The sequence below is a fragment of the Manis javanica genome, chromosome 1 (genome assembly GCF_040802235.1).
Source record: "Manis javanica isolate MJ-LG chromosome 1, MJ_LKY, whole genome shotgun sequence".
In the NCBI taxonomy this organism is placed as follows: Eukaryota; Metazoa; Chordata; class Mammalia; order Pholidota; family Manidae; genus Manis; species Manis javanica.
Genome location: NC_133156.1, coordinates 156621887 through 156635947, shown reverse-complemented (window position 1 = coordinate 156635947; position 14061 = coordinate 156621887).

Genomic DNA, 14061 nt, shown 5'->3' with positions numbered 1-14061 from the left:
TATCAGCTGGCTGGTGCTGGCATCAGTATCTGGGCGATGTGAAGCTGGTTCTGTGAGTGTTGGAAGAACTACCAACTAGAGTCAACTGCTACCGCTTGAATGAATGGCTGCTGTGTAAGTCAGGAGATGAGGGGGCAGTGACAGTACCTGAACAGCAAGCAATCAGGTAGGAACCAGCTCTGGCTTCCACCTCCAAAGCTCACCCCCTCCCTCCAGCATCCCTTGTTGGCAAAGCCTATCAGGGAAACCACTGTCAAGCAAAAATGCGGTTGGCAGGGCCCACCCTGAATCGTAAAATAATATGCAAGTGGGTTTGAGGGCAGTGGGTTGAGAGCCAATAGCTCAATAACAGGCACATTTAGTGAGACGTTGAAAATTAAGTTGAACACCAGAAACCAAAAAAAAAATCATAGCACTAAAAAACACTCATTGGGGAAATGTTTTGAATTTAACCACTTGCTTTTTATATTAAGGCATTGCCTTGGTACTGGAAGGGGGAAAAAAGTGTTACATTATTGGAAACGCTGCATTCAAGTAATGCAAATCTGTCTTCAAGTTCATTTAACAAAGTGACATTTAAATTACTAAGAAGAATGGAATAAACTCTATGTTATTTGCGCTCTCCCAATACACTAGGATAAAATTGTCCTGGGATCAGCAACTGATTAAGCTGATTATATACCTCATACATGTAGGATGTGGTTTTCAACTGGCCACAATCAAAATACAATTTACTTCTGTTCGTATAATAATGTAGATGCTATAAAAGGCATCTCTTGGTAAGTGTTTTTCATTTACATCTCTCCTACTATTAGCAGGGTATTTTCACAGTCTTGCTCTGTCTCTTCCCTACCTTCAACTCCAGATTCTTACTGTGGAGTTTTTTAGACTCCTCTGGGTTGTCATCATAAGGGAACCCTGAATCATGATGGAAAGGGAGGCAAACTGTGGGCTGTGGGAAGCCACACACACACACACACACACACACACACACACACACACACACACACACACACACACATGCCAGCCTGGTGGTAAGAGGTGGTGGTTCCTGAAAAGGTGCTGAATAAAAGTGGTAGGCCAGCAGAGCAGCTCAAACAGTACAACGTAGCAGTGGATCAAACAGCCAAAGGCATTCTCAGTGTGCATGTGTCCTAAAAGGAACATGGGCCTGAGGGCAGTGACCCCTTGGGCAATGGGTCATCAACAAGGAAGGAAGCTATTTACTCACTCACCATTCCAGTAACTAGACTGAGGCCTGTTGTCTATCCTCCACATCATCAACATGTGATCAGCACGTTGGTGATGGGTGTGTGAATACCACTTCGGCTCACATAGGGAAATGCTGCAGGAAGTTATGAGGTACAGGATGGCTCTTCTGCTGTGCCGCAGTCGATCGTGCGGGGAACATACACATGCTCCATCGGTGTCTCTGCAGCTGCGCCCCAGTCCAGGGTCATCATTCGTTCCTATTGCATCACCATTCTCTTCTTGTCCCCTTCTGATTATTCTCCATAAAGCAGTCAGAATAAGCTTTTAGAAACTCAAATTGGATCACACCCCTCTCTTATTTAAAAGCTTCCATCAATAGATGAATGGAAAAGAAGATGTACATATACACAATGGAATATTACTCAGCCATAAAAGAGAATGAAATCTTGATATTTGTGACAACCTGGATGGACCTAGAGGGCATTATAAAAGTCAAATAAGTCAGCCAGAGAAAGACAAATGCCAAATGACCTCACTTATATGTGGAATCTAAAAACAAAACAAACAAACAAATACAGCACATAGATTCATAGACACAGAAAACAGACTTGGTTGCCAGAGGGGAAGGCAGTGGAGGGCTGGGTAAAGTAGGTGAAAGGGACAAAGAGGGACAAACTTCCATTTATAAAATGAGTTAAACACAGGAATGAAAGTACAGCATAGGGAATACATATAGTAAATAATATTGTAATATCTTTGTACATTGACAGATGGTAACTGCACTTACCATGGCAAACATTTAACAATGTATATAAATGTCAAATCATTACATTATACACCTGAAACCTATATAATATTGTATATCAACTATTTTTTAATTAAAAAAATAAATAAAAGCTTTCAAAAGTTTTCCTTTCCCTTAGATAAAATTAAAAAATATTAGCAGCACTCACAAGGCCCTGCATGATCGCATCTCCAACTAACCTGACAACTTGATTCAGTGTCCTTCCGCTTGCTCACTCTGCTCTGGCTTGTGCCTGTTGCTCTTTCCTATTCCCGTCTTCCTGAAATATTCTTTCTTCAATGTCTGGCACATATAACTCTTACTCATCCTTCATCCCTGAGCTCAGAAGTCACTTCCTCAGAAAAGCTTTCCTTGTCCCACCCATCTCCCCATGTTGTTCATCTTCTTCTTGACCCTAATCATAACCCTAATCTAAGTGCATTTGTTTAATTAATATCCTGTTCCTCACTGGAAAATAACCCAGGAAGGTAAGGATCCTGCCTTTTTTTTAAATTAACTTTTGTACTCCTGGTGCCAACATAGGACCTGATACTCAAGAGTTGCTCAAAAAAGCTACGGCCATCCCCTGACAGGGAAAAGGCCAAGTTTATTCCTTCAAGCCCTACTTGTTGGTATCTTTTCAATCCACTTTCTCTCTCAGGCATCCCTGATATCTTTCCTTTCCTCACTAACTGCTGGCTGCTCACATCCAAAGTCATAATAATTTATCATCTGCCTCATGTAAGCTTTGTGCTTAAGTGGACCCTAAACTAAGCACCAGACCTGCTTTTCCACACTGAAAAATTTGTTAAGGTGATCTGCCAAATCAACAGCTCACTTTTCTGCTTCCACCCTAGAACCCCACTGTGAGAATCCCTAACAGACAGTTTGTCCTTTAGCTGGGGTTCCTCCAACACTAGTTTCTGTATATCAATGTTTTTATTTTAAGTTCTGTTGCTTTTTCAATCTCCAGAGCAACCTCTTGGAGTCATGAAAAACTTTACTTCCCATTACATTTGTGATCTATAGGTGGTATCTGATCCCAGTCAGCTTGATGCTGGCCATAGGATGGAGATTTTGTCCCTGCACTGAGAAAAGCTTAACCACTTCAAGGTGGAGTCTGAGTTCACACATTCAAAATACCAGGCACAGTTCTAGAAAACCTAGCAGACCTGGCTGCTGCCGCATGCAGGGTACAGTCCAGTGGAGATGAGATGAGGGAGGAGCTTCCCTTCCCCAAATACTTAATGAAATAGAAATTCTGATTTTCAGCCAGGAATTTATCTCATTGCTAAAATTCCCTAGAATATGCCAAGATATCTTAAATTAAGGTCTGTATGCATTATGTCACGAATATTTCACTTCTTATTTTCAAATATTCTAATTAACATAGATGCTGTAGAGAGTATTTTACACTAGATAAGGTAGGGTTACATTTATATGCATACACATAAAGAAAACAATACCATACCATATACCCATGGGAGCCTTTCTTACCTTAAAAATTCCTCTTGTCCTGTGAGTAGGTGACAGGATGATTCTACCTCCAAAAAAACATGTTTAAGGTACATGAGTTTAAGGTTTTAAACATGAATAGCTGAAGCAGAAGTAACACTTCAATGTTAACTAATACTTAACAAGTGATACCCCCTCAGCAAGAATCAGGTGTGTTCCCCTTGATGTACCGATTGTGATATCTGAGGGCATGCAAGCCAGGGCCCTCAGTGACATGAACAAGCCCCTCAGTGAGGAACCAGCCAGGGTGATGACTGTGGTTCAGGATCCTAAATGCAGCCAAGACAGGGCAGGCTTCATTAGGCTGAAATGGGAGACGCCACCATTAAACCACTGTCAGATGGGCCTGCTTGGGGCAGCAACGCCAAAAAGGCCTGGCAGTTTTCACTCTGACCAAAAACAAGTGGTATGGCTTTCTTAAACTGAAATGCTTAAAGCAGAGAAACATAATGCAAACGGGTCAATCATATGGGGCACTTCCACAAGTTCATTTAACAAGGTGACGTTTCAATTACTAAGACATATGAACTAAACTCTTTGTTATTTGCACTCTCCCAATCCACTGGGATGAAATTGTCCTAAGATCTTTCTAAGCTTTTGGCTCTCTTTATGCTGTTTTGAGCTCTTTGCAGGAAGCATGAGCAAAGAAAAAAAACAGTTTTCCTTCCTAGGCCATCTGGTTATGCTCTGCATTGGACACAGGACCCAAAGTTTCTCACCTTTAAGTAAACACCTTGGCCATTATTCACCACCCCTGTGTACCCCAGGTCCATGGTGTTCAGGGAGGAAAAAGGGGGCATTTCAGAACTGAGCCCAGGAGAGGCATGAGTGGTACATGGAGGCTGCTTAATTCCACATTGTGCAATTTGAAAGGATTATTTTAAAGCTTTTTTATTAGGAGGATTCTTGATTTGAAGAAGCACTTCAAGAAGTAATCAACTGTTTTACTGTCAGATTGAGGCAGTAAGTACTTTTCAGCCTATATAAACTTAACTAATATCCATATCTTGGCCGAAGCACAGGGAAATGAAGCATTTCAGAACAAACTGACCGGAAAGGGCTTTTTACAGCTAAAAACCCACAAGACTCACTCATCAGGAAAGAGCACATACAGATCAAGCATGAGATAAGAGGCAAATGTTATCGACATCAGTTTATTTCTTATTACTCAGTAAATGAGAAAGAGAAAAGCCGAGTAAATAATAAGAAGTAAGAATGAGAGAAAGAATGTGGGTGGAGAAAATAGCCTCCTGGTGTCAAATATAAAACACGTCTCCACTGTTCAGACACCTCTGGTTGATTCAGCCAAGGTACTCAATTTTAAAAAGGCATTTAAAATACTTTTGTCACTATGCTTTCTTTACTAATGACTTAATTTTCTACTTATTTTGACAATATATCTAGATACTGAGACCCAAAATTTTGGTTCTTAGGATGTCTAGACATTGATTTGAAGCTGACCCTTTAGGGTAAGGCCAGACCATCTTAGTGTTCCCCTGGGGCCACGATAAACACCCACCAGGGCCACCACAGACACTGTTGTTCAAGTCAAACATAGAGCAAAATGATGCTTCCTCTGCCCTGGACTGTCATTTCGATTTGCCTCCTTGGGGAAGGACATATTTCCCTGCAAACGAGCAGAATCACTCAGCACCAAGTCAGACAGTAGGTGTCTGACACATGCAGAGGTAGGAGAGGCCCGGCTCATGTGGTGCTGTCACACAGGTCAGACTCTGTCTGTAAAAAAGTCATCTTCCAAAGTAGGCGGAAATCAATAGGGGACCCAAATGGAGTGAAGCTGTCCAGACCTCAGGGGTCACACTGTCCTTCAAAATGCAGATGAAACGACCAGAGCCTCCATCATCTGATTATGGGACACCCAGTGCTGTCCCCACAACCCCAGGACTCTGAGTTGGGGAGGAAGGCCTCCAAATCCTGCCTTCATTCAGCTCTCCAGCCTACCCGCTCTCTCACGCTTTGTGGCTCAGGAACTCACTCAGAAACTACCACTGGTCTCAGCCCCTTCCTCCTTCACCACCCAGAGCAATTTCGTGTGATATTCTCCACTGAAGTCTGGGGACGTGGAAGGGGATGTCGCACTGCAGGACAGAGATCAGGACAGTGTTACTGCCCTCAAGAAAGGGCAGCAAGTCACACACATGTGCCAAGGGAAGTAACGATACAGGCCAATGCGTTGAAAAGACACATTTGTGTTAATATCACATACAGGAAGGCCTGTAGATCTTCACTTGTACTTCCAAAAATGGTGATTGAGACCTGTTATTTGCCAAGCAATGGGGGATTTGCAGATACATGGTGTCAGAGATCTTACAGTATAATCATGTTTTCTATTAACATGCACAATCACAAGGTGCTTTAAAACATTTTAGTTGGAAATTGCCCATTTGTATGGTAAGATCTATATTCATTTCTCTTGAAGGGTTTGAAGAGGTAGTTTTTCAAGAACACCCATGAGTGAATGCTAATTCCGCTGTGTTTCTTCTCTCAAAATATTTAACTTCTGATAGGAAAAATAAACAGTGGGACAATATAAACTATAAATATGCCTCACTGCTAGGCACCTAAACCATCCCTCTAGTGAGTAATGGGGACAAAATGGGAAAGGAGTCAAAAGTTCTAATTAGGAATCCCTGTAACTTTAACTTGTCAGCTAGAATCCTGGGCAAGTCCCCAGCATGGGGGTCCCTGTGTAAAATATGGGAAAAGAAATACCATTGTATTATAATAACATCTTACATATGCGTAAATTTCACAGCTAAAAATACTGTCACAAAATTTAGGCCAATGGATTCATTAAAACCCTTGATCCTCTCAACTACAGATTAATATGTTAGAAAACATATGCTTTGCAGATTTTCATGTACATTAGACCCATCAAGGAGTTCTTCTAAAGTAAAAGGAATAATTTAAGAATAAGGTAATGTCTCGCATTTTTATAGCAAAGTTTTTAGACTGTACAAATAGAGAGGTGGATCTAGGCTTCAATGTGGACAAGGATATCACACTGTGGAGTGGCTCCTGAAGTCTTTAATCACAATGTTCAAGCTATTGTTCCTAAAAACTCCCACCCCATTTACATGCTGAATACATAATAGCACTTTACATGCCAGTGTACATTTCTTTCCCAATTTTAAGGCATTTTTACCTTTCCCAACATTAGTTTATGAAACATGACAACATTCGTAAAAAAGAGCAGTCATTTTTCTTCTTCATATTTTGCAGCCTGCAACCAGAAAAATGACGAGAGTTCCTTGAATTTTCAGAGCAAGTTATTGGCAAAGGCAAAAAGGGAAACAGAACAAAACAAAGATCCCTTTCCACCAGAACACATTGCTTCCAACCCTAATAACAACACTGAAATTCCGTTCTGAACTCAAGTTAACATAAAATTAACAATTCTATACTCATGGAGAGCTTTGAAAAGTCAAGACACATTTCTCATTAGATTAAAAAATTTCCTAAATGCAAGGAATTAATGTTAAAAAAAAGTATTTCAGCTCATTTTTCACTCAGTGAATAATAAAAGTACAAGGGTAACAAATTGACATAATCAAGCCATGGACTCAAAAATAAGATTTATCTTGCCTTTCAAGGTCAACAGACATCTTGCATGTGTTCCTTTAATAACCCATCAACATCTAGGTGAGCAAGGCTTAACACAAATAACCATCTTTCTTTCTGATGAAAATAATGTTTACTTGACATCTCAAGCTGTAACACAATATGTTGGTTATGTTTACAGCAATAATCATTCTAGAGATTTTGACTAAAATATTTTTTAGCATTGGAAATGTTTGCAAGAGCAGAGCTACATACTTACCCCTCATTTGCTTGAGGAAGGGCTATCACCTCAGTCAAAGGAAATGCATGCTTTCATTCAGCGATTCCTTCATTCAGATATTGTCTCCAAGTGTTCTTGGTACTAAAGCAGTGGGGGGAAACATCCTGTACATTTACAAGTCTCATGCCCCACATTCAGGCTCACATCCTAATTATCCAGACACAGAGACTGGGCTTTAAGGAGTTCTAAACAGTGAGAAAAAGACCATAGTGAATTCTGAACCAAATTCTTGGTTTCTGATAGCAAAGCCTGTGTGTTTTTCTTTGCACTTTGATACCTTACCAAAAAAAAGAAAAAAAACAGAAAATAGTCATCTGTGTTCATTACTTAGAAAAAGTTTTCTGGGAAAAAGGAGAACTGTACATCCAAAGAATTTAATGTTGCTTAAAGGAAAATGGATAAAGGTCTGTAGTGTTGAATGCATTTTGTTTCCTTCTGGAGAATGTAAGACACCCCTAGAAAAGCCCAAAAAACAGTGGTAGACAAAAGGAGATGTTCAAATACTTAATAACCTCAGCTGGTAAGACTGTAGGGATTTGAACAGTTCCCTTCCAAGATCACTGTGAAGTGTTACTACACTGTAGCCAAAAGAACAAAGTGGACCCTTGCTGTATCTTTTAACAATTTGCACAATTCTGTCATCTACCCAGAGAAACCAGCATGGATTATATTCAGCAGAGTATAGTACCAAAATATAGATAGAATGGGTCAAGTTTCCATCTTCATATTACACCACATTATATTGCTATTTCAGCAACAATGTCAGTGATTATATATTGGCTACATGCCTACATGCTGGTTCGCATCTATAATTTAAAAACACATCATACTAAATAGTGTCATTGTACAAAAGCCAAGAGGTATTCAGTGGTTAGTGTTTTCCCCCTTTCTGAGATACAAAGAAGCTTATTCTGTTTTCCAGTATGCAGGTGTAATGCTGGAAAATGCCTTGAAAATTCCACCCACACATTTGCCTGGGAAAATAACTGATTTTTTAAGTTATAAAAATACACTGGTTTTTCCCTCCAAGTGGGTGGATGGAAATGGGCAGAAATGTATTATTTCCAGCTGATGTGTTTATGTGATTGAAACCTTGAAAACATTTCAAAATAAATAGCCCTAAATAGTTAGGCTAATAAGCTGAAATATTTGTCATTATTTATTGTTTTGCATTGAACCTTCATGAAAATTAGATTAAGACAATTTCAGTACATTTTGGAACTTGTCTTTTCAGAATATCACTTGCTTGTGGATGCAAGGTCAGGATGAACCCAAATATCTTCTTGACTCAAGCACAGTGAATTTGTGGCAACAAAATAATTTCAGAAAAGCATGGATGGGAGATGGCAATCACTCTACATATGCTTCCTCTGTCCACACTGAATGTCAGAATGTATAAAGAAGTCTCAAAGCTCATCATTTAAAAACTCCTTTTAGAAAAAGAGGAAATACATGAGCAAACATCCCACTGAAGAGGAAATACAGAGGACAAATAAGCAAAGAGAAAGCAGTTCAATTTCATTAATCTGGGAAATGAAAATGAAAATCACAACAACATGCCATTACACACCTCTTCGAATGGCTAATATTGAAAAATAGCATTAACAGCAAATGCTGGTGAGTATGCAAAGAACCTGGGTTTCTCATACATTGCTGGTGAGATTGCAAAATGGTGTGGCTGCCCTGGAAAACAGTTCAGCAGTTCCTTATAAAACTACACCTACAGCTACCATACAACCAACAGGCCCACTCCTGAGCATTTATCCCAGAGAAATAAGAATTTACATCCATATAAAAACCTGTAGGCAAATGTCTGTAGTAGTTCTACTCATGAACAGCTGGACACTAGAAACAACCCAGATGACCTTCAGGGGTGGATGGTAAACAATCTGTGGACACCCCTCCACTGAAGGGTTCTTCTTAGCAAGAACAGCAACAAAAAACAAAAATGGACCCACTCAGCCACAAATCTCCAGGAAATTACGCTGATTTTTTAAAATCTCAAAATGTTACATATTGCATCATTCCATTGATTTAAATGTTACATATTGCATCATTCCATTAATTTAACATTCTTAAAATAACAAACTTACAGAAAGAATGCATTGGTGACTGCTAGAGGTTGGGTTGGTAACTAGGAGGGGGATTGGGCTGAGAAGAGATAGCCTGTGATTGTGGACGTGTTCTGCTGCGATGGATGCCTGAATGTACACAGGATCAACTGGATATTACTATACACACACACACACACACACACGCACACACACACACACACACACACACACACACACACACACACACACACACAGGTAGAAGCTGAATAAGCTCTGTGGACTGTCGATTTCCTGGTGTGACCTTGGACTGTAGTTATGCAAGATGTTACCACTGAGAGATACTGCAAGAAGGGTACATGGGGCCTCCAACCACATCTTTGTCAACTTTCTGTGAATGAATAATTATTTCAAAATAAAAAAATTTTAAAAAGAAAACAAAGAAAGGATAGACAGGCAGCACAGCTCACACAGGAAGAGCAAAGATGAGGGCTACTGCCTCCCAGACACACGTTTCTTCAGGATGGATCACGGAGCTGAGGCTGAGCAGGCCTGGGCTGCAGAAGCCTCCATCCGGGCCGTGCGGCTCCCATTCTTCAGTTACTCATAACTCCGTAAGTGATCTCAATGCAGAGGCACAATGCTAGGCTGGTGCCTGGACCAAGGCTGAGTTCTCATTCATCCTGGATCACATGTAGGTATCCTCCTAACAGATTCCTGTGTCAGCATTGGAAGGGCTTTCAGTGATGAGTGAGAACCTCAGGATCCCTAAAGGAAGAAAGAGGAAAGGCCGCGCAACTATCCTGCCGCCTTGTCAAGGCCGCACAGTAACATTAATTGACAGACGCTGAACACCCAGAATCAGGCTGTGCAATGAATTTCGATCTGAATTCTCGAATATATATGAGAATGAGAATCTAGCAAAATGAAAATGATCAATTTTGGGGTCTAAGGAAATCTGCACACCTTATTAATTAAACTGACTCTTGGATGGATTCTTTCTTATTCTAGAAGGAAGAGTGTGTATGTGTGTGTGTACATTTTTGTTGTTCATCAGGGGATACAGAGCATCATCTGAAAAATTTAGAAGGCAAATCTGTTTCAGAAAATGACTACAGAAATCAGAAGAAAGTTAAGTAACAATTCGGCATCCTGATTAAGGTGAAAAAAAATCACGTTCTCAATGACACAAGAAAAAGAAAGTCATAATAATAGGCTATATCAAGATAGGAAGAAAGCTGAGAGAGCCAAAAGTATTCAGGGGAACTGTACAGCCAGCAGCACATTTATAATTTCAAGTGCTTAAATGGTGAAGTAAAGGAGGAGATTGCCCTTCCCCTCCTGAAAAACCGCCCTCATGTATAAAAAGAAGTAAGTACATGAAAGAGTATTTAAAAAATAAGAAACAGAGCAAAACCTATTTGCAATGAAACCACAACCTATGAGGAAGGGCTGGTAAGAACAGGGAAGGTCAATCAGAAGGGTGGAGCTGAGAGAAGGGAGCTGAGAAGGGGTGCTGAGAAGGGGTGCCCCGATCACAGAACACAGGTTCTGAAGGTCTCAGCCTCAAGCTCAGCTGCCTCCTATGAGCTTTGTGCTGCTAGATTCTGCCAGTAAAGGGAGCTAGAGGGAGACCAGAAGGAAAGAAGAGGAAAATGTCCAGGGCTGCAGGTCACCCCAGCAGAGGCAGTTGGTTCCAGAAACAGGGGATTCCAGTTTCTGGTTTTTTCTTCAGTCCCAGGACATCAGCCTCATCCTATCTTCTCTGAAATATCAGCAACCACCTGGCTCTGAAGTCATGTCTCACACCCACCAAACTTCCAGGTTAACATCATTTCCTTTATTCCTTCAGGACTGGGGCAGGAGTCACCTCCTGCTGCGACTGTGTCTGTGGGAAGTCAGTGGTCCCTCTCCACATGTCCTACCTTCCATTTCTGTTTAATCCAGCTCTCCCATTAAATGCCCTCAATTCAGACTACTGGTGCCATTCTGTTTTTCCCAGCTAGACCCTAATAGACTTAGAATCACCATCCTCAGAAGAACACACCAAGGAGCAAAATGAATCACCCTGAGGGCTGGTGACAAAAAGTCCCTGGCCTTGGCATGAGGTGAAGCTTCCAGAAGCAGGAGGGTGATGCTGGATAAACCATCACATAGATCCCAACTGCAGGAGGAGGCATCTTGGTAAAGAAATCTCGGCCTTATGCACATCAAGGGGAAGGTCACAACCAAGAGCACACTCACACAGGGCCTGTCACAGGAATCCCTGCCAGCCTGGAGCATGACCATTCCTGCTCTCTGACAGGCACTCCCATAGACAGCTGGCTTGAGAAGAGCTTATCTCATTCAGAGGGGAGCAACAATACAAAAATGAACTTGAAATCAATTACATGCAGAAACAAACCATGTCCTGTATGAGAAAACAATACCATGAGAATAACCGGAGCTCTAAGAAAAATGTTAGCTCTAAAAAACTCTAAAAAAAATATTATGAGCAAGCAGTACATTTTAAAATGATACAGAATGACTAAATAGGATTTATTTTTGGATTGATACAATGCTTCAGCACTAAAAATTAAGACCTAATAATTAATTAATTAAAACAAAAACCAAATAACTGGTGGTGATTTGATTTTTTTAAGATACAAAATATTTAATAAAATTCTGTATCTGCTTAGAAAAGTATAATAAAATAAAAGAATTCCTCTTACATATTTTAAATTGTCTTTATCATAAATCAGTAGTTAGCAACTCTGAAAACTGAAAGGCATCCTGACTAACGTCAGGAAGAAGACAAGTATGTTGACTCTCTGTATTATTCAAACTAGTTTGGACAGTCTAGTTAACAGAATAAATCTAGAAAACAAAATGGGAAAAATTGAGGAAGAGGTAATATTTACATAAGATATAATTGTATATGTAGAAAAAAGCAAGAGATATAACTTTAAAAATGACCTGAAATTAATATAAAATGTCCATCATATCTCAACAAAAAAGTTGAGAAATAATAAACTTTTTAAAAAGTTAATATCTTATCTTCCAATTAGCCATAACTAGTTAGAAGTGAAATAAAAAATAAAGTCCCTTTCAGAAAAAGGACAACTAAAAACATTCAACAAGAAAAGAAAATAAACATGTAAAGGAAACTATGCAAATGTACTGGCAAACATTAAATGAATCTCCGTTTAATAGGAAAGCGTACCGTGCTCTATATAGGAAGATTCAAACAGTGTAAAGATGTCAGTTTTCCAAAAGTAATATATAAGCATGATGTTTTTCAATCAGAATATCAAAGGAGTTTTGAAGGAACTTAATATATTGATTCTAAATTTCATCTAGAACTACAATTATATAGCAATTGGCCAAGAAATGTTTGAAAAACAGAATAAAGAGGGGTGTCTTATCAGATAGTAAAATGCCCTTAAAAACTATTTCAATTAAAGTAGCATGTTACCATATCAGGATAGACAAATAGTGCATTACAACAGAATATATTCCAGATACAGATATGCATTTAATACATGGAAAATATAACATTTTAAATCAGTAAGTAAACCATGGATTAGTCAATATATGGATATGGAAAACCTGAGTATCCATATTGAGTTAATTAAAGTTAGAGTCCTGCCTTCTGAAATATGTATAAATATAAAGCAGTCATAGTTTATAAAACTATTAGGGAAAAATTTTAAGAAACTTTTAAAAAGACCTTTATTGGAGAATGACCTTCTATGTAAAGTCCAGAAGCCAAAGAAAATTGGACATAATTCCTAGATTTGATTACTAAACATTTTGACTTTTTCTTTGTTGGAAAACTACCATAGACAGAGTTAAAAGGTAGATGATAGGAGAGAATGTTTGCAAACCAGAGAACACAAAGGGGTCAGCAGGACACTGCAACCTGCTTTCAACTTGATGGTGTTTACTGAACCTGGTGAACCTCATCAACAGATTTCAGCAGCTCAGCAAAGTAGGAGGAGAAGAAAAGGCCCAAAGTGGGAGCTATGTAGGACCCTCTTCCCCACCCCCTGAACTGGGATCATCAAAGGGCTACACTCTCACTATAAAGGGAAACTATGAAATTATGCCCCTGCCACAGTGGACTGTAAAGACATTGTCAATCTCCCAACTAGTTGTTAAGTAGAATAATTATAACCCAATCTTCATGTGGCCACACAGCCCAAATTTATCTAACTAGGTGTTTCAAAAAACTCAAGCCAAAAATTTAATCTAGAATGGTGCTGGGCTGGTAGTGTGCCCAGAAATTTGGCAAAAGCAACCCACAAATCATTCCTTAAGACTGCTCTTTAATCCCAGGTCCCAAGCATTTCCCTTCCTCCTCCTAAAAGGAAAATAAAAATCCAAGGAAAATGAGCAGCTTTCAGTCAGAACAAAACAAAACAACAAAACACAAGCACCAGGAGTGACAGCACCAGTAATGGCTAGAAAAAGTGGACCTCTAAGCACTTTAGATCAATGTCCTCAAAATCTGGTCCTAAACAAGCAGCATTTAGCATCACTTGGGAAATTCACTGGAAATACAAATTCCTGGGCTGCACTCCAGACCTACTGAACCATAAATTCTAGGGGTGAGACACAGCCCCCTGTGTTTTAACAAGTTTTTGGGTAATTCCGAT